Source organism: Peromyscus leucopus, chromosome 5 (assembly GCF_004664715.2).
Source record: "Peromyscus leucopus breed LL Stock chromosome 5, UCI_PerLeu_2.1, whole genome shotgun sequence".
Lineage (NCBI taxonomy): Eukaryota > Metazoa > Chordata > Mammalia > Rodentia > Cricetidae > Peromyscus > Peromyscus leucopus.
This window is the reverse complement of record NC_051067.1, coordinates 9,778,751-9,797,760: the sequence shown is the minus strand read 5'-3', so window position 1 is coordinate 9,797,760 and position 19,010 is coordinate 9,778,751. Positions and strand designations below refer to the sequence as shown.

The window sequence follows — 19,010 nt, the reverse complement described above, 5'->3', positions numbered from 1 at the left end:
CATACCCGAATGAGATGTCAGAGACAGAGCTGAGGGGAGTCTGCAACTGAACAGGTAAGTGTAAGCATATGTTGTAGTTGCTGGTCACAGAAAGGGAGAGAGGTAGAAAGAGATTTCCATGACGGGATATCCTAGCAACACCCCCCTCCCTCACGCGTCCCCAAACTTCAAGACCGAGCTGTGAGTCTAGGGAACTCCCTTGTCTCCCTTTTGCTTCCCAGCCGTTTTCTTCTGCCACTCGCTGTTGTCCCAGCAGCCAGCCCCCGCCTCCCTTCTCAGGAAGCTCGGGTCTCCCTGGGAGCCCGGCTGCCCTTGGGGGAGGCCTCTGAGCTGTGTGCCCTGCAGCTCCGCCAGCTTTCGGGCCGACGGAAGAGGGGCTCTGCGCCCCCCGCGTGGCGCGCGCTAAGCTCGGCAGGAGGGAGCGTCTCGGCGGAGGAGTGAGGAGGACGGGAGGGAGAGGCGCGCCAGAGCCTCGGTCCCGGGCGCCCTGGTCGGCCCACCGCGGAGGAACTGCTGCCTCCAACAGGTTCGTAGACCGCGCTCGCTCCGTGTCGCCAGCCGAGCGGTCGGGGAGACCCTGGCGGCGGGCGGGCGCTGCCCGGAGCCCTGCACGCCCGCGCTCCGGCCTCTCCCCGCAGCGCTCCCCCCGCTCCCTTCAGCATCGCCCCGGGGACAGCTCCTGGCCTCGTCTGGGCTCAGCGAGCGCTGGGGACCGAGCCGCCCCGGGGCTCCGCGCGCGCTCGCACCGGGACTCGCCCCGCCGCCCTCGCCAGCCGCTGCATCCCGGCGGCGACCCACAAAGCGCGGCGCCCGGGCCTGGGCGCTCCGGGGGCCGAAGGCTGCCCTGTCGGGGACTCCCGCACCTCCCCGAGCGGCGGCGCCGGGGACGCGCTGGACCCGGGCCTAGTCACCGCCGCGGCCCCGGCCTGGGTCTGCAGTCACCGAGGCCTGGCGGGAGCAATGGCGGGGAAAGAGGGCGGAGGGGACGGGCATACGGGGGTCCCCGGCTCCAGCGGGGCGTGCTGGGCCTTGTCTGCGTTGGGAGGACGGAGTGCGCCGCCCCCCTTTCCTGCAAACGCCCACCCCACCTCCGGGCGGCGGACCTGGGAGAGAGCAACCCAGAAGCCCGCGGCTGCCCGCGGCAACCGCTGGCTCCGGAGGTGCCCCGAACATCCCTAGAAAGTGTGAGGCTGAGTTTCCGTCGGGGGTGGGGGGGCGAGGGAAGGGAAGGGGCTGAGGAACAACAGGGAAGCCACAGGAAGGAGCCGGGCAGCTGCAGCCTCCCCTCCCTCTTGCCCAGGGCTCCACCTCCACCTAAAGAGAAATCCCAGCTTGGCAGGGAGGGAGGGAGGCAGAGGCGACCCCGGCAGCAGGTTGCAAAGACTACAATTAAGCGACAAAAGAGGTTGAGGCTGAGAAGCTGGGAGGTTCCCAGACAGGAAAGCCAACTCCTGGGCAGAAAACCAACCGTAGAAGAAAAACCTCCTCTTGGCGAGTTGAAGCAGGGAGGGCCCTGGCATCACGTGATCCTCTAGTTCTCTCAAAGACTCTTCCAGGCAGACAGGGCCCGGGGGCACCGTTGCCCCCCAAAGTCACTCCACAATTTAGAAGCAGAATTGAGCCTAAAACCCAGGCTCTTCAACCCCTGGAACCTTAAGGAGCCAGAGGAGGAAAAACAGGTGGCTTTTATTCTGAACTCAGCCTCAGCTCTGTCACCATGTAGCACACAAGTGTGCTTAAGGGTAAAATAACCTCCGGAAAGCATCTTGACTATTCAAGAAAGGTGACAGCATTAACAGTACACACTATGTTAAGGTTTAATGTCATAGCTAAGCAAGGAGTTTAGTGAGATGCCAGGCACATTAATACTGAAAAAAATGAATAAATAAACCTTGTACTATTACCCTTTCTGAAAACATGTTCTGAGGATACATTTTGGGAGGATGGAGAAGCGCCCCAAGGATGCCACAGGCCAGCAGAGGAAGTGAAAAGTAAAATTAAAATACGGTGTGATAATTACTCGGGCTAGTAAACAAGGCTGTGGGACTTCAGAGGCAGGACTGTTGGATTGTGGGAGAAAAGGGATCTCAGACAGATGGAGCTGTGTATAAAGGCCTAGAGGTGTGAAATCACAGCTACCAGGGTAATGTCACCATGCCAAAAGGTCCTCAGGATGGGAACTATGAAATGCGAATAGAAAGACTGAGCCCGGTCCCCAAAGTGTCTTTCAGGCTGGGATATTTCAAAAAATAATTTTAATAAAGGGAAAAGGGGGGCAATGGATGTGACTCTGTCGTTGGGAACCAGCCTGGCACACACAGAGCCCTGGGTTCAATACCCAGCACCACATAGACCTGGCATAGTGACACACAAATGTGATCCCAGATGGAGACAGGACGATCAGAAGTTCAAGGTTGTCCTTGACTACAAAGTGAGTTCAAGGCCAGTCTGCACTACAGGAAACCCTGGAGAGGGAGGGAGCAGGGTAGGGGGATAACACCATCCAGCTTCAGTGTCTGGCCAGTTTAATTTTCTCTATACCCACACCCACTCTTCTCTCTCTCTCTCTCTCTCTCTCTCTCTCTCTCTCTCTCTCTCTCTCACACACACACACACACACACACACACACAGACTAGTTTTGAAAAAAAATCCCAAGACATCATATAAGACTTGGTATCATTTTGTGTAGAGATATTTTCAACATCAATAACAACTTCTGTCTCTCAGATGCTGCACTGCCTCAGATATCATTAAATCTTGACCCCTCCTGCCTCCACCAGCTCTGGAGGTTTTGAGGAGTAAGCCAGACTGTGGTGACACACACATTAGAAGGAGCGACTTAGGGAGGTGGGGGAGATGACAAGTTTTATCAAGCCAGAATTGTATGATGATGGATCCTTAATGGCTACTGAGCCACAATCCAGAAAGAAAACCAAAAGACAAACTGAGTCCTGTCAAGAAACAGTGAGTTTCCTTTCCAAGTGACCTTCATCATGAATTCATATGGATGGGGGGGCATAGCAATCAGTAAACCACATTCTACAGAAATACGGGTTTCCCTGGTGCTGAGAGCAGCGCCGGGATCTCTGAACGTATCATCCAGAGAGCGTTTCAGTTCACGAGTTTGTCTAGGTTTGTCCTTGGGGTTCCCTGGTACATACAACAGTACGCTGTTTCCTTCCCTGGCTCCTAAAAGTAGGGCAGAGAATGTTTTCCTGGTTTCCAAGATGAAGGTCATGTGTGGTGAGTGGTCCTTGAGACCTAACAAGCTGCCTTTTCATGGGCGGCTTTACAAGTGGTTTTAAGGTTGGTGGCACCAGTCTTCTGGCCCCCATGCTCATCTCCCAGGAGGGTCTTCGATTTTTGTTAACGAAGGGCTCTGAAGTTAGACACGCAGACTTCATCTCTGCGGAGTTCTGCACAGTTTCTTTTAGTCCTGGTAGGGTTAACCCGATGAGCGCGAAGCCTCCTTCTCCATTTGCCCTGAATTTGACCACACATCCCTCTGGGCCACAGACTACAGCTCCTTTGATGTACTCCATGAGTAGTGTTCCGCCCAGGCCCTGGTGGAACTCAGCACTCTTGTGTCTCTTTAAAGCATAAAATCTCTCCATGACTGATGAGATGTAACAGCTGTGTTGAGTGGGTGTGCCCTGATTGGGCTCTGGTGTTTTGACTTAAAAGTTAGCATTTTCCCTTTTCAGGGAAGCCCCTGGCCTGTGACATACTGTGAAAGATAATAGCTCATAAGTTACCCAAAGTTAAAGAAAGACAAACAAAGAAACAGGCAAGGAGCTCTTAGCATCCTTAGTGAGGAAGTCAGCAGGAAACAGCCAATGAACTTGCCTCACGCCTGAGTGTAAGATCGCAGGCAGACAAAGCTAGTGACCGATCTTGAATGCACTCGTGAAGTTAGTCCAAGCGAACAGACCCAGGTCACCACCTTCTCAGGGCAGTGCTGGATCACCTGTATAGAGTCTCAGAGGGACTCTACTCTTCCTTCAAGACACTTGTCACTGACTGGCTCTGCCACATCAGGCACCTCAGGTGCCAGTGCCACAGCAGAACCAGATACATCTGGCACCTGCTTTCCTGGGGCTCACACCTCAGAGTAGATGCTACCATTAATAACAATCCAAAGGTAACTATGGAAACACCTACACAGATAGATATGGAAATGGTGACGTGGAACTGAGGTCCAAAACAGTCAGGTCCTATTGTGGGGAAGAACACTCTGAAAGAGCAAATGGCTAAGTGTGAGCCTGGGCTGTTTGGGGCCAGGTAGGAGGTGAATATGTCTGGAATAGAGTGAATGTTCAGAGAACTGGCCACAGGTGAGGGCGGGGAAAGCCAGGGCAGGGCTAGATGGTGGAGAACCTTCAAGGCCATGGACACAAGGTGGAGTTTTATTCAAAACACATAAAAATGATTTAAAAAATGATTTTTCTTTTTAAATAAGCCTCTGGTGGCTGTGTGGAGAGTGGATGGCCCAGGATGCTGGGCTAGGAGCAGCGGAGGCAGGAGAATGACATTGCTTAACATCCAGCCAAACAAACAAGGACAGCATCAGCTCATGGCAAGGACCAGCCCGGGCAATGTCACTGAGCATAGACTAAGAAGGATTCCCTCAAATGGGGCCCCTGGGGACACCCCTGGATGCAGGCGGGAGAGGAGCAGAGCTGATGCACAGGCAGGCAGAGGCAACAGTGGCAGAGAGGGGTGCATGGCCTGGGATCTAGGCTGCCTAACTCAGATACCAGCCCTCCATGGAGAAGCTTTGTGAATTCCGAGACATTATCTCTTCCTGTGGCCTCCACTTCCTCATTCTTCAGGTGGAGATGAAGAACCCAAGTTCCCCCTTCAAGGGGATTCTGTAGGGATTAAACTGTGAGGTATCCAGAAGTGACCGTGAGGACTGGAGGAGGACGGCTCAGTCACAAGGTGCTTGCTGTGCAGGGTGAGGACCTGAGTTCAGATCCTCAGCACACAGCTAAAACGCCAGGTATGGTTATGTGTACTGTCATCCGCGTGCTGGGGAGGCAAGACAGGCGGCTTCCTGGCCAAGTAGTCTAACCGAATCAGTGAGATCCCCGTCTCAAAAAAATAAGGTAGAAAGGCAACTGAGGCAGGAACCTGACATTGACCTCTGGCATGTGTGTGTGTGCACGCGTGCGCGCGCGCGCACACACACACATGCATCACACATGCAAAATTAATAAAAATAAAAAAGAAAGAGCAGTGTGGATACTGCTAAATAAAAAGGGGGCAAAAGAGAGTGGGTGAGCAAGATGCTCTGAGGGACCTACAATCACAGGCTAGAGAGGACTGTAGTGCTCTGTAATCAGTGAGGGCCACCAGAACATTTTAAGAGGGAGTCGAGTAGTGAAGAGCACCAAAACCCCAAGGCCCAGAGAGGGGAGGGAATTAACCCATAGTCACACATCTGGTTACCAGCAGGAAGGACTCTGCCATCTGTCTCCCCCGTGTCTGTAGGATGGCAACACCAGGTCATATTTTGTCCCTCAGTGACATCCTCAGAGCCTATGAGAGTGCCTAGTATGTATACCCTCAGTCAATATTTATATAATACATGCTGGGTCAGTGACCAAATGGGACAGGATACACCAAAAACCTTGAATCCTGGAGAAGATTCGTGCGTTTAAGGCAACGAGGAAACCACTCTCCTTAAAATGGATCAAACAGCTAGAGAGGTTTGTCTTGAGGGGGTCTCAAGCTTCTCAAGCTTCAGGTTCTATTGTGACAAAAGACACCAACGTGTGCACTTCCCTAGCTGCTGCCCTCTCAAGTCCCAACAAGCAGCCCCTCCACAGGGTTCAGAAGTTAATCTTGGTAATGCACCTGCAAGGTGAAAACCGTTGTCTAGATGTTCAGTGTGGTAATTGCCAATGCAAGGAAAATGCATTTCTCCATTTTCAAGAGGCAGACCTTTGTGTTCCACAAAAACAGCCATTAGAATTCCTGTGGCTAACTGGTTGGGAAGTTGTGACAGCCAGGCAAGCAAGTGGGGTCTTTCAGTTCAAGCAGCAGATGGCTGGAGGAGCCCGGCGCCAGCTCTCTGCTGAACGCCTACTCAGAGCAGGGTAAAGGGCCAGGCACTCCTCCAGCATCAGAGAAGCCCATCCCAGCACTTCGTAGCTGGGCCGTGTAGCCAGCCCCATCCTTCTCTGTGCTTCAGTTTCACAATCCGTAAAGAGAAGGACTGGTGGGATCCCTGGGGTCATTCTGGCTTTGGTAGGCCATGTACAACTGCGTCTTCAATGCTGTCAATAACCCTTTACAGTAGGTATTACCCGCCTGTTTACCAAATGTGCAGACACAAACCCAGAAGTGTCTCCCTGAGCCATCCTTCCCAGGACAGAACAAGGACCTGGCCTTCCCAGAGCTCAAGTTTAATAGAGAGAAAGAAAACAAACACATAAAATCATTTTCCAGGTTCTATAAATTCTAAGAGGTAAATTAAAATTAAAGAGGTGGTGTGTAACAGAGAGTGGGCCTGTTTAGTAAAGCATCTAGGGAAGAATCCAGGAAGAGGTAGTGAAGCTAACATCTTAGGAAGAAGAGGAGGAGGAGGAGGAGGAGGAGGAGGAGGAGGAGGAGGAGGAAGCTGGCCACGGGAAACCTGGAGGCAGAAGAAACAGAAAGGGCAGAAAAGGCCCTGGGTCAGGGGAAAACCCAGCAAGGCTGCAGGATGGGAATGGAGTGAGTAGAGGGAAAGTGGCAGGCAGTGGGGCAGAGGTGGTGGCAGCTGTCAGAGGCTGGTTGCCGAGGTAAGCATGGGGTGATTGCTAGGATGTCATTTGGGAATAGTCAAGGAACTGCTCGGGCTCAGGCGGGAGCTGGGGCAGGGACAAGAGCCTGCCACAGAGAGTTTCTTAAGGTCTGTCGAAGAATCTCCCCAGGGTGGGTCTTCTGAAGCCTCTCCAAGTCACTGTGCCACCCGACCTGAGAGGCTGAGTCCATCTCACTCAAATGGACACCTCCTCAAGCATAAATCCTGCTTCCTGCTTCTCCTCTCCCCATACTCTGAATCTCTGTTCCATGCTCCTCACTGCCCATAGCCTGGCAAGACGATCCCAAGTTCCCATCTTCCCCCACCCAAAACCGATCCTCCCACTACTCCAGAGGCACAAATCTGGGGCCCATCAGGGGTTCTCTACCACCCCTGGCTGCTCTGAGGCCCCATGTAAGTGTGTTCTGCTGACCCCGCCCCAAGCCAAGCCACATGCTTCTAAGTGTCCATGTGGACCACATTGTCTCCATGATTTTGCAGGTGATGTCCCTTCTATTCAGCAAGCCCTTCCCATCCACTGCCCTCTTGGTCTCTCTAGGTTTCAGGCCCCGGTCCATGTTCTCAGGGAAGCCCCTGCTATTCCTGGAGGGGGGCACCCTTGAGAAGCCTGCAGCAGAGTGCAACTCATTGAATTTCAGTTGACTGCTTTCTTGGTAGCTGTCCTCATCTCACTTGTAAGGTAGGATAGGGGATCTGGGCTTCAACTATGGGCCAGATCCTTCCTGAGCCTCCTTGCCATGCTCTGTAGAAGGGAGCTGGGACACTGGACTGGCCAGTGAGATAAGGTAGGGGGCTGGAACTGAGGCCCTCCCTGTGCGGTTAGAATAGCTAACTTGTGGAAGGGTCTGCAGCCAGCCTGAGAGTTGACGAGTTTGACTCCCACAAGCCCTGAGATGGAAGGTTTCCTGACCTGCTCTCTGCCTGTTCTCCCAGTCACTCAACAGTTGACTAAGCACCTACTATGTGGCAACACTTACTATGTGTCAACACCTCAAGTAACCGTTTGGGACTCAGCAGGAGGTCGACACCAAGCAGTTAACCATACCACCCATTTTTCTTTGTTGACTTCTTAAAGGTCAGGTACTTGACCCTGCACCCAGGTGGCCCAGCCAAACACACACAAGTTGCCATTTACACTGGAGATGTTGTTCCTGTGCGGAATGCAGTCCCTCCATCCCTTTGTTCCCCAAAACACACACACACACACACACACACACACACACACACACACACACACTCACAGCTCCAACTCCCCAACCCAGCCAATCAGAAAGCAATAACTTGGCCATGGTTTCATTCCAGTTGCTGATTTTCCCTGAGAGTAGGACTCACATCTGCCCCATTTACTGCTGCACCACAACATTCGAACATGGTCTGGCCTCTCACTCAGCCACACAGTTAACTCATTCATTACCAGATACCTACCCAAGTCCTGCTCAGTCCTGGGCTCTAAGGAGCAGCCTGAAGGAGCCCCTATTCCAACAATGAGCTTAAAGGCTGGAACTGTGTATGGTGAAAGTTAGAGGGTCACACGAGGGGTGTGTGTGGTGGCGGGTGTCGGATGCATTGTCCAAAGTGGACCTGAAGGCTGATGGTGACAAACGACCCAGAGTCCTCTCGGTGGGATGCCCTGTGTCACCACACAGTGGCTCTGTGAGCCAGGCAGCCCTTCATCCTTCTGCACCTCGGTGCCCACACTGGTAAATGACAGATACACCTGCTCCTGGGGCGCTGGAAGAAGGACTGTTATTGGAAAGAAGACAGAGTCCAAGAGGAAGTAACGAGTTGTGCTGGGAGGAAGTAGATAAGCAGGCATTGAAGACCTCACCACAGCCCACATCTGGTGCTCAGTCAAGAAGAGCCCCCCACCCCCACCCCTGCAGTCCCTGAGATCAGCAGCTGGGGTGGACAGTGTAAGGAGTATGGGTTGGGGTCCCAGCTCCATGGATACTTCTGTGTACTCTTGACGGTCAGGTCAAATGCCCGCCTGCCTCTCTAATCCTCAGTGTGTAAAGACAGCTCCACCAGACCATGGGAGCAGGCTCAGTCAACAAACCCTGGCGGGGCACTGACATTGGCAGACCTGGTGCAAGGTCTGGACACAGACACAGATGCGCCAGCTCCTGCCTCTTAACAGTGAGGTTGGCACCCCCAAGACTAAAGTGAGGGAAGAAACTAGAATTTGAGGGGTGTGTGTTCTGTGTGTCTTCACAGCCAAGATCCAGTTTACATGCAAGGAGTGAGTGACGTTAAAACCCCGTAATACAGGTGAGGAGGCAGAGGGCCAGGGAGATGCAGTGGCTGATCCCAAGGCCAGGACTGGAAACCAGACATGACTGACACACACACACACACACACACACACAATGTGTCTGTTGACACCACTCACATCCTGGTGGCACCATCCTAGTGTTTTGTGAGCCAGTAAACGAGATGGGCAGCTGCCAGCAGATGAAGTGGAGAAGGAGCCAGGAGTTAGATCTGATGCCAGACAGAGCCCCATCCCTCCCAGCCCTTTGCTAGAACCGAGAGAAGCAGTGGTGGCCTTGGCTGGAGACAGTAGTGGCTGAGGACACTGGGGTCTCACGTTCACTTAGGAAGCCCAACCCCTGGCTACACTCTCTCAGCTGCAAATCCTCTCTCCTTCTCTAGGAAGTTAAGCACCTCTGACATGCTATCTACCCTCCTTGGTGCCTGAGGCTCCTGCATCCCAGTTCATCCAGGAAGTACAGGTAAGGGCGCTGCCCAAGGTCATAGCCATGGGTGGCATTGGGGGGGGGGCCTCTTGTCTGGGACGAAGACAAAAGGGGTCACTCTTCCATTCCCAAGTTGGCGTGAGATGGGTCGGCTCGGGACAGTGTGATGGTTTTGGCTGCATCTCTGAAGCATTAGCTTATCCAGTGCTATCTCTCAGGTGAGCATTCTCATCCCTGCTTCCAGGTGAGAAAACTGAAGCTCAGAGGCTAGCCTAGTGTACAGGACAGGGCTAGCCCGGTGTACAGGACAGGCAGGGGGCTAAGGCTGATTTCCCATCCACTCTCCTTGTCTGTCGCCCAGGAACCTATGCACACAGCGGGACTTGGTTAGTGTTTAACAAATGAGGAGAATTGATGAATCGTCTGTGATGAGATGACCTGGCTCTCCTGTCACCATCAACTCCTCGTCCTTTCTACTGAATCACAGCACCCTTCCCCCTCTCCTAGCCTGTCCCCATCTCTCAGTAGTGGTGTCCATTGCCCCCTTCTGCAAAGACAGGACCATGGAGGGAACAATCAACTTCACCTCTTGCAGGTTAGCAGGCCAAGCCTAGTCACCCCGCCCCAGCATCCTTCCATCCACATCGTCTCTTCCCCACCATAATGTGCATAGCTGTAAACTTGTTTCTTTAAATAAACAGTCTTGAGTTTCATAGCAAATAGTCTTTTAAGAGGAGGAACGTCTCCGGGCCACCTCATATTTAGCATACAGTGATCCACATATTTGCACAGAGAGAGAGTGTGTGGATACAGAGATCGCTTGAACGCTATAGATACCATGGCTCATCCAGATGGGAGCTATTTACGAGGCTGAGTCATTCACAGACAACGCCACTGAGGAATCCCAGGCTGGGCTCTGAGCCCCAGCACCACAGACCTCATGGCTCTCTGCCTAAGTCACAGGGGTTGGGGGGAGGGAAAGGAGAAATCCCATCACAGAACACGGACAGAGGGGGCGTTTTGGTTCGGAGAAATGGGAATTCTCTCATTAGTATATCCCGTTTCAAGTTAGTGTTCTCCACCCAGGGCATTCCACCTTCCCAGGTCATCAGAGCCAACACTTCACTGTATAGGAAAGAAAACTAAGACCTAAGAAAGTAAGGGTCCTGCCCACTATTCCACAGAGACAGAAGTGACGCCACCTCCAGCCTTCTGGCCACAGCGTGGAGGTCTTTCTGCTCTCTGGCCATCTTCTGCAGCTCCCTAAGGAGCTGTCCCTGCTGCATGAAGACTTCTCAGTCCTGCCTTCCTTGGGTGCTCTCAGCGATGAACAGAATCCTGCTTGCTCAGGCTGTCCTGTTTGGATCAGGGCTCACACACACTGTGTGCTCAGTGCCTGTAGCCTGGGCTTAGTCAAACCTAACTCAATAGCAATTCCTGGAGAACCCTAGTTCTCTGTTTGAAAAAGAGCCCATTGTCTCCACCCTCCTTCTTGTCTCGAAGCCAGTTCTCTATCCATATAAAAATAGGCTTCCTCCCACTTGCCACCCACTTCTGCCCAATTCTATAATGAATCAATTTTATTAATAGGCTTTGGGATAGAAACTTAACAAAGGCTTTTTGTGAAAGTCACCATTTATCTCCCCATATAGTTCACTTCTCAAAGAATTCTAATAAACTAGTCAGGTGGGATTCGGCCCTTCCATAAAATACCCATTAATCCTCTCTTCCCCTCCATGTAGAACGTGTTTCTTTAAGCATCGGTGACTACAGCCTAGTTGGTTGTTCTAACAGACAGCAGAGAGAGACAGGAAGAGCATGGCTTTGGTGTCAGGGCTGAGTTACATTCTCGCTGGCCACTTAAATGGCTCTAGACTTATAGTGATTACGCAGAGACCTGGACAACTTACTTGTCACAGGGAATTAAATGAGCTAATGTCTGTATATTACCGAGCACGTCTGTACTAAGCGTTTAGTGAAGCCTTGTGAGTCAATAAACAACTGACTGAATGAGGAAGGCATGACTCCAGATCCCTACCCAACAGACCCTGAAAGGGGAGGGGCCAGCTAGCTCTGCCACCTGAGGTGTGCCACTCAATACTCCAGGAGGGGGTTTAACTGTGACAGAGCACCTGCCAGCTATTTCAGGGAAGACGGACTATTTTGGCTCATGGTTACAGAGGTTTCAGTCCCCTGTGGCGGTGGGAGCTGCGTCATCTCATCTGCAGCAGCGAGTGTGTGAGGTAACAGCTGTTCGCATGGTGAAGACCGGGAGTGAGATGGGGGCTGAGGGCACACGTGGGCGCCTTCTGCCAGGCAGGCGCCACCTTCCAAAGGCTCTACACCTGGGGACCACTATTCAAACCTTAGGAAGAAGGCCAGAGGCAGAGGCTTCCCTCTCCAGCCTTTCATGCACGGGAAATGTTTTGCTCAGGGAAATTTTGAGACTGGAATCTTGATTCAAAGGAAAAAAAAAATTCCCAGAGAATCAGGAGTGCATCGTGTTCACTAATGGATTCTCTTTCCCTGATGACAGACTGGCTTAGTATGAACAAGCAGGGGCACACAGTAAGTAACTGGCTGGTGTTGACTGACTTGGTTTGACATGAGCAGAGTTATCTAATTGACTTGACATAAATTGACTTGTGAAGTTTTGAACTCAGTAATGTACGTGGGTCCACTGAGACAAAACTTTCCAGAACTTGGACTTAGCCTTAGCTGAGATTTGGCCTTATACCACAAGGGAGAGCCCCAAAGATGATGTTCTGAGGCAGTTTCAGGGCATCTCAGAGAGGACCAGAGCCATATTGAAGACTAAGAGAAATGGGTAGTAGTAGTGTTGGTATGGCCCAAGGGTACAGTGAAGTAGAGTGTCATTTAGAAATATTAAAATTTGTTGGAATTCTGTCCAGACCTGCCCATAGTTTTAAGGCAATAGGTTCCTCTCTTTCTGGGCAAACAGGAGCCTTTAGGAGCTCCCACTTCACAGGGATCCAACCTCTCAGTTAGGGGGGTCAAACAAACCCTGCAGTGAGAAGAGAAAGCAGGCCGAGGCCGAGAGCCAGGCGATTGCAGGGATACCACAAATGGCCCTCGCTGGGAAGAGGATGTAGGGTCTGAGTGAGGTGTGGCTCTACTCCAGACTAAGTCAGACACTGCTGAAGGAACAGTGTCTTAGGATCGAGGCAGGGCTGGGCACCAACCTCTGGCATCACTGTGGAAGGCAGCCAGCATCCTGGGGCATATCAACTGGCACTATCTCAGTCACTACCCAGAAAGCAACCGGGATCCTAAGGAAGACAGGAACCTGAGGAACAAATGAGCTTTGGGTGAGCAGGGGATGCTCACAGCTGCACTCTGAGCATGCCTGTCTCTGTCTCTGATACCAGTGAAAACCTGTGAAAGGAAAGATCTCCTAGTCTTCCCTGTCTGCTTTGTGCCCTCTAAAACACTGGGTACAGGCACATCAGTGGGTGATAGATGAACAATGAGGTCAGAGCAAGGCTTAAAAAGCCAGCGGGATATTTCAAGATGGAAAATTTCAAAATATCAAGGTGGCCAAAGTCTAAAAGCAGAGAGAGAGAGGCCCAACCAGGAAGGTCAGGATAGGCCCACAGCTCACCCCTCAGGGGTCTACAGAGAAAGTTGGACTAAACAGAACCAAGGAACAGTAACAGACTGGGTTTGAAACCATGTCCCTATGAGTCACAGGCTTCTGAGAAAGGGTCTGACTTTGGTGGAAGGGAAGCCACGCACACACACACACACAAAAGAAGACCTGGATTCCCAGCCCATTTTAATTCATAAAAAAATCTCTGCTTTTATTGTTTTATATACTGGACTCCCATGTAAAGTTTTATTTTTAAAGGGGTCTCTGGATTTAAAATTACACACATTTGAAAAGCATAAGTTGAAAAGGCTTAAGCATCCAGAAGTAGCCGGTTGGATTCACATCCAGCACCATCCCTTCACACTGCCGAATGGAACAGGAAGGACTGTTCCTGTCTGTAAAGCATCCTCCCAGGAGTGTGCGTCCCATTAGCTGAGGTGCCGCGGCATTTCCCAAAGGCTGGCATACACAAGATTGATGCTGTGTAAGATGACTTTAGGTGGTATACAGATGCACGTTTGTTATTTTAACAGTTCACAATCGATGCATGTTAGCAATATGGAAGCTATATATCAAACTCTGATTTATGGAAACAATATAGCATTTTCTTTGAACATAAAATTGTGCGTTTTTAAAAAGGCAAATCAGTGTAAAGAGAACCACCAAGTAAATGAATAGTACTTGTAGGGCGGAAGTCCTGGAGGTGGAGCATAAATAAAACTGGAGGAGATTTGAAATAATCTATGTAAAACACCAATCATGGTGTCTGTTGCTTAGGAAGGACTCAAAACTTTGAGTTCTTAGTTCTTAGTTCTAACTTTCTTATGTATGTGGACCTAGCGCCATGCTCATTCACTAAGGCAGAGCAGGTGCCCAGTTCCAGTCTAAAGAAAGAACTGTGTTTAAAAAAAAAAAAAAAGCCAGTTGTGGTAACACACACCGATAGAACATGATAAAGAAGCAGGGACAAGAGGAGAATGAGTTTGAGGTCAGCTGAGGCTACATCATTTGAGCCAGTGAGATGGTTCACATGTGTGTGTGTGTGGGGGGGGGGGAATGTATGCCTCCATGCCTCACAACCTGAGTTTGATCTCCAAAACCTACATGGTAGAGAGAACCAACCCCCAAAGGTTGTTCCTCTGACCTCTAAGAAGCACACAAACAAACCAATAAGTAAATAAGTAAATAAATAAATGTAGTTCTTTAAAAATGTGGACAGTGCCTGAAATGCAACACCAAAGTTGTCCTCTGGCACACATGTACGTACATGCATGCACACACACACATACATACACACACACACACACACACACACACACACACACACACACACAAATAATGTTGGAATCTTGAATTGTGATCTTTTCCTGGGCTATCAACATGCTGTATGCGCCTGTCTCCAGCATTGCCCAACAGGGGCAGGGAGCCCAGCTCCTAGTCAGCCCCCCAGTCACAAAGGGAAACACAACACTCCACCATGTACTGTGGTGCTAAGCTGGGGCATTCCGTAACGGTGTTTAAATGGGTTTCTATTTATGGTATTTTCTCTTTTTTTTTTTTTCCTATTTTACTTTTATTTTAAATCTTTTTTTTTCATTTTACGTACCAACCACAGTTCCCCCACTTCCCCTCCTTCCACTCTCCCACCTCCCCCCAACCTTCCATCTCCCCACCCCATCCACTCCTCAGAGAGAGTAAGGCTACTTACTATGTTTCCTACTTCCAATAAGTTTATCAGGATGCAACCCAATTGTAAATCAAGAAGGGTCTATACTGGATTCTTGCTTATAATGCGTCTCATGTCCCCTTTTCAAAAGCATCGCTGTTGAAGATGAGACGGTGAGACACTCCCTTTGTGACACACAAACTGTAGAGCACTACAAGCAAAATGTGCAGGAGTCACAAAGGTCAGGATAGCCCTTGACTAAGGAAGCGCTCATGAAGCAGGAACACTGTGGGGGTCCCTGAGCTCAGAGCCCACGCTATCCCAGATTCAGGATGCCTCTCACCACCACGCCTCCGACCTTTAGGGGTCATCTGGAGGGAGTAACACAGGCATCAGAGAAGGGGGAAGAATGCTAAGGAAGGAACTGAGGGTTTATTTATTGGGACAAAGGCCTAAAGACCAGGACAGCCATGTGGCCAAAAGTCAGTAAGACCTAGGCCGTGGCTAGAAGTTAGGTCTGGCACAGATCTCAGGCCTCTGGTATCTAGCAAGGCTGATCTTAAAAAGAATGATTGGGTGACTCCACCAGGAGGGAGCTGAGGGTCCAGATGAGGTCGCTTGGGCCAGCTTAGCATTCTGAAGAAGCAGGTGTGAATCCAAACTGCTCGCACCAGCCCTTGAAGGGTCATGTGTGAGTTCAGCAATGTTGATAATAGCACCCAACGTAAGGTCTGCTATCTCCGTAAAGGGGATTCCCAGGTGTCATCGGTTACCCAGGACTCAGTGGGTCTGCAAGAGGAGCTGAGATGGTTCCTCCTATGGGACGCATCAGTCACAGCGAGCTTGAGATTCACAGTCCAGTGGGTCTGGCTCTGTGTACTCTAGGCCAAGAGAAAGCATGGAGGCTAGAACACACAACATGCAGGACTGCAGCTGAGAAAGAGCTGAGACAGAAAGAAGGGAGGAGGCATCCCAGGAAGCCAAAACAGTAGTGATCCCTTCTGAAGAGCCAAGAGATCCCCAGCAATGTGATCCCCTCAGCCTGACTCTTGGGGACAGTCCCTGGGGCCTCCTTTCTCTCACTGTGGCTGGACAAGGGTCACCATCTCAATCAGGCCAGTGCATAAGCTCCTGACTCCCCCCCCCCCAGGTTTCTAGAATCTTCTAGATTAGAGCTCTAGGGAAGATAAAGAGGCTAAACCAGTGGCCTTGGCCTCGTGGTTAAGGTCTAAGATTCACGAGACTGAAAAAATCTAAATGGTGTGTCCAACCTTTTGACACTGCAATAAAGGCATTGTCATATACAAAGTTGACACTTGAGAACCAGGAAATAAAGCTACACAAAGAAAAGGGGGTGGGGGGAAGACTCATAATGTTTTAAGTACATTTGCAATTTTGTATTGAGTACAGGCCACAGGTAGTACACACCTGAAAGAATCTACTGACTAAGGCGTTGTGAACCCTGCTGTCTGTAAGGCAGAGGACAAGGTGCTCTCCAGGGAGCGGTAGCCTGTCCATGTGACGGTCACTGCAGCTCAAGGCATTGAATTGTCACCACACAGGTCCTGGCAGTTTTGTTTTTAGTCATTTTGTAATATTTATTTTGAAGTGAAATGTCAGATCCAGGCTCCTACAGGAAACTCATTCTTAAATCTCCCCAATTAACAAAAGATAGTAATATTGTGCTGACTGAACAATAAATGCCAGTTGGTCGACTCTGAATTCACTTCCGCTTGTCCACTCTAACTCAGCTGAAGTATCACTTCCTGGAGAAAGCCTCCTGTGGTCTTCCGCTCCCTCTGCCTTGTCACCCTTCTTTGGTGACCTTCTTCTACATCCCCTCTTCCTCCTGTCACAGTACTGAACCTCTCTGTTCAAAACACTTAGTGGTTCTTGTCTGCCGTTCTTGGGCTGCAAGCCCTGAGGAGTCACTATGCTGGAAGCTAGGCACTGTGCTTCATGCACAGTACTGTGGCAGTGATGGGGGGGTTACCTGTGGAAGACGGCTAGATCACACTGTGGTAACCGAGAAAAGCCGAGGTCTGTGTGGCTCGACACAGTAGTGGGCATTTCCTTTACATGACATCACCTGCAGAACATGGAGAGTTTTCCTTCCAAGGGGTGACTCTGGGGACAGACTGGCTTCATCACTATGCAGCAGGGGAGGGAAGGCGTGGAGGACCTGCCTGTTCTTAAACACCTCAGCCTGGAAGTCACAGTCACTGATTCTCTTCTCAGCCATTGGCTATAGGCTCAGTAACTGCCTCACTATTAGAGATGGAGAAATTGTTGAAAGCATATATTCCCTAAGCCTGTGTCCCCTACAACAAAGATCATGGCCTGCAGCCAGTGTCCATGAACCCTGGAGTCCAGAGGTGACCTCAGACTCCCAGAGTCTCAGGCATCAGGACCCAAGGTCCTCACAGAGCAATGGGCTCTTCACAGTGTGTGTGGAAGCACCTCTTCCTTTGCGCAATTAATTCTGGGTGCCCTGAGAGGTAGGAAGAGCAGGGAGAACATGCGGAGTTCATGACAGTAAGGCCTTCACTGATGTCAATCCCCTTCCTTTTCCCCAATGAGTCTGGAGCAGTGAGTCTAGTGTCCCCCCAGTCACTCCCAGCTGCTGCCAGCCAGTTCTCATTCGCTTATTTCCAATGACAAGAATTTCATAACTTCCCACCCTCCCTCTAATATCTTGCTCTGTGTTGAACCACTCCCATACTGTTCATAATGAGAGGATCTGGTGTCCCTAGGGAATAAGGGTTAAGGAAAGGGGTCTGCCTCGTCCCCTGACCAATCGCCACTTTGGTGTCCAGAAGTTGTTCTCTTGAACTAAGTGTGGTGAGGATGGAGGTGGTGGGGTCAGGAGAAGGGCTGTGTGCCCATTTGTGCTTCTCTAACAAAAGAAAAAGAAAGAAATCCATCCTGTGGGATACAGAGTGTAAATATGTAAATTGGGGTCATTTATCCTAGAAAAATAGAAATCTCTAGTACAGCGGTTCTCAACCTATGGGTCAACAACCCCTTTGGAGGTTGAATGATCCTTTCACAGGGGTAACCTAAGACCATCAGAAAATACAGATATTTACATTACAATTCATAACAGTAGCAAAATTACAGTTATGAAGTAGCAACAAAAATAATTTTATGGTTGGGGTCACCACAACATGAGGAGCTGTATTAAATGGTTGCAGCATTAGGAAGGTTGAGAACCAACCACTGCTCTAGAAGGTGTGTCACAAGACAACAAAGGTCTACCTACATCAAATGATGGACTCCCTAGTAAGGCAAATAAGAGCCTAAAATAAAAAAGGGTTCCTAAGTGGAGTCTAGTGGCACACGCCCTTAATCCAACACTCAAGAGGCAGAAGCAGACAAATCTCCGTGAGTTCAAGGCTATCTTGGCCTACATAGCAAGTTCCAGGCTAGCCAGGGCTATATAGTAAATCCCCATCTCAAAAAAGATTTTTTTAAGAATAATTTCCTTCAATTATCCCCCAGCATGCTGTTGGGCCACCATGCCCAGGCTCTATGCTCAGCATGGGAACATAGAAATGGATCAGTCATCGGTCCTGATGTTGGGAAACTGGCAGGATAGGATAACAATATTAAACCACATGAGAACTGCAGAGATAAATGAGGGTATGTGATGGGGCCATGGGAGCTTGGAGAGGGGCAATATGGCCCACCAGGGTGAAGTGTTCAGGAAAAGTGGACAAAAGCCGAGGTGAAAAGCAGCCTGGTGTAAAGAAAACCTCCCTACTGTCCCCTGCTGTTTAAGGTAGGGAGATGTGACAGGTGGATGGCCACAAAGCTGAGACCCTATCCCAAGCTAAGACAGAACCATTGATGGAGTTGCTATTTAACCCTTGTTTTTAGATTATTTCTTCAGAAATTTTTTCTTGACATAGAACTGTGTTAGTTAGCTTTCTATTGCTGTGACAAAACACCAAAGAAAATCAGCTCAAGAAGAGGGAAAGCTGCAGAGATGGCTCAGAGGTTAAAAGCACAAATGCTGCTCTTGCAAAAGAGCCAGGTTCAGTTCCCAGCATCCACATGGGAGTCACTGTGCCTGTGACTCCAATTACAGGGATCCCATGACCTCTTACGACCTCTGTGGGTACTGCACGTATGTGCAGACAAAACACTCATACACATGAAATAAGAATAATTCTTCAAAAAATAGGAAAGATTTACTTTGAATCAAGGTTTCATTCCATGGGTGG

General features: G+C 50.3%; 1 protein-coding gene across 2 annotated transcripts in view; it reads left to right on the top strand.

Moving 5' to 3' along the window:
• Positions 1–222: 222 nt before the first annotated feature.
• The window catches only part of Cplx2 (complexin 2), a 73,183-nt gene continuing 54,395 nt past the window's right edge, over positions 223–19,010 (top strand). The window contains exons 1-2 of one of the 2 annotated variants that reach the window (XM_028863779.2): positions 223–526; positions 9,465–9,544. The gene's annotated coding sequence lies outside the window, so the exon portion shown is untranslated. The remainder of the gene's footprint in view (positions 527–9,464; positions 9,545–19,010) is intronic. The other variant, XM_028863780.2, reaches the window with a different exon arrangement.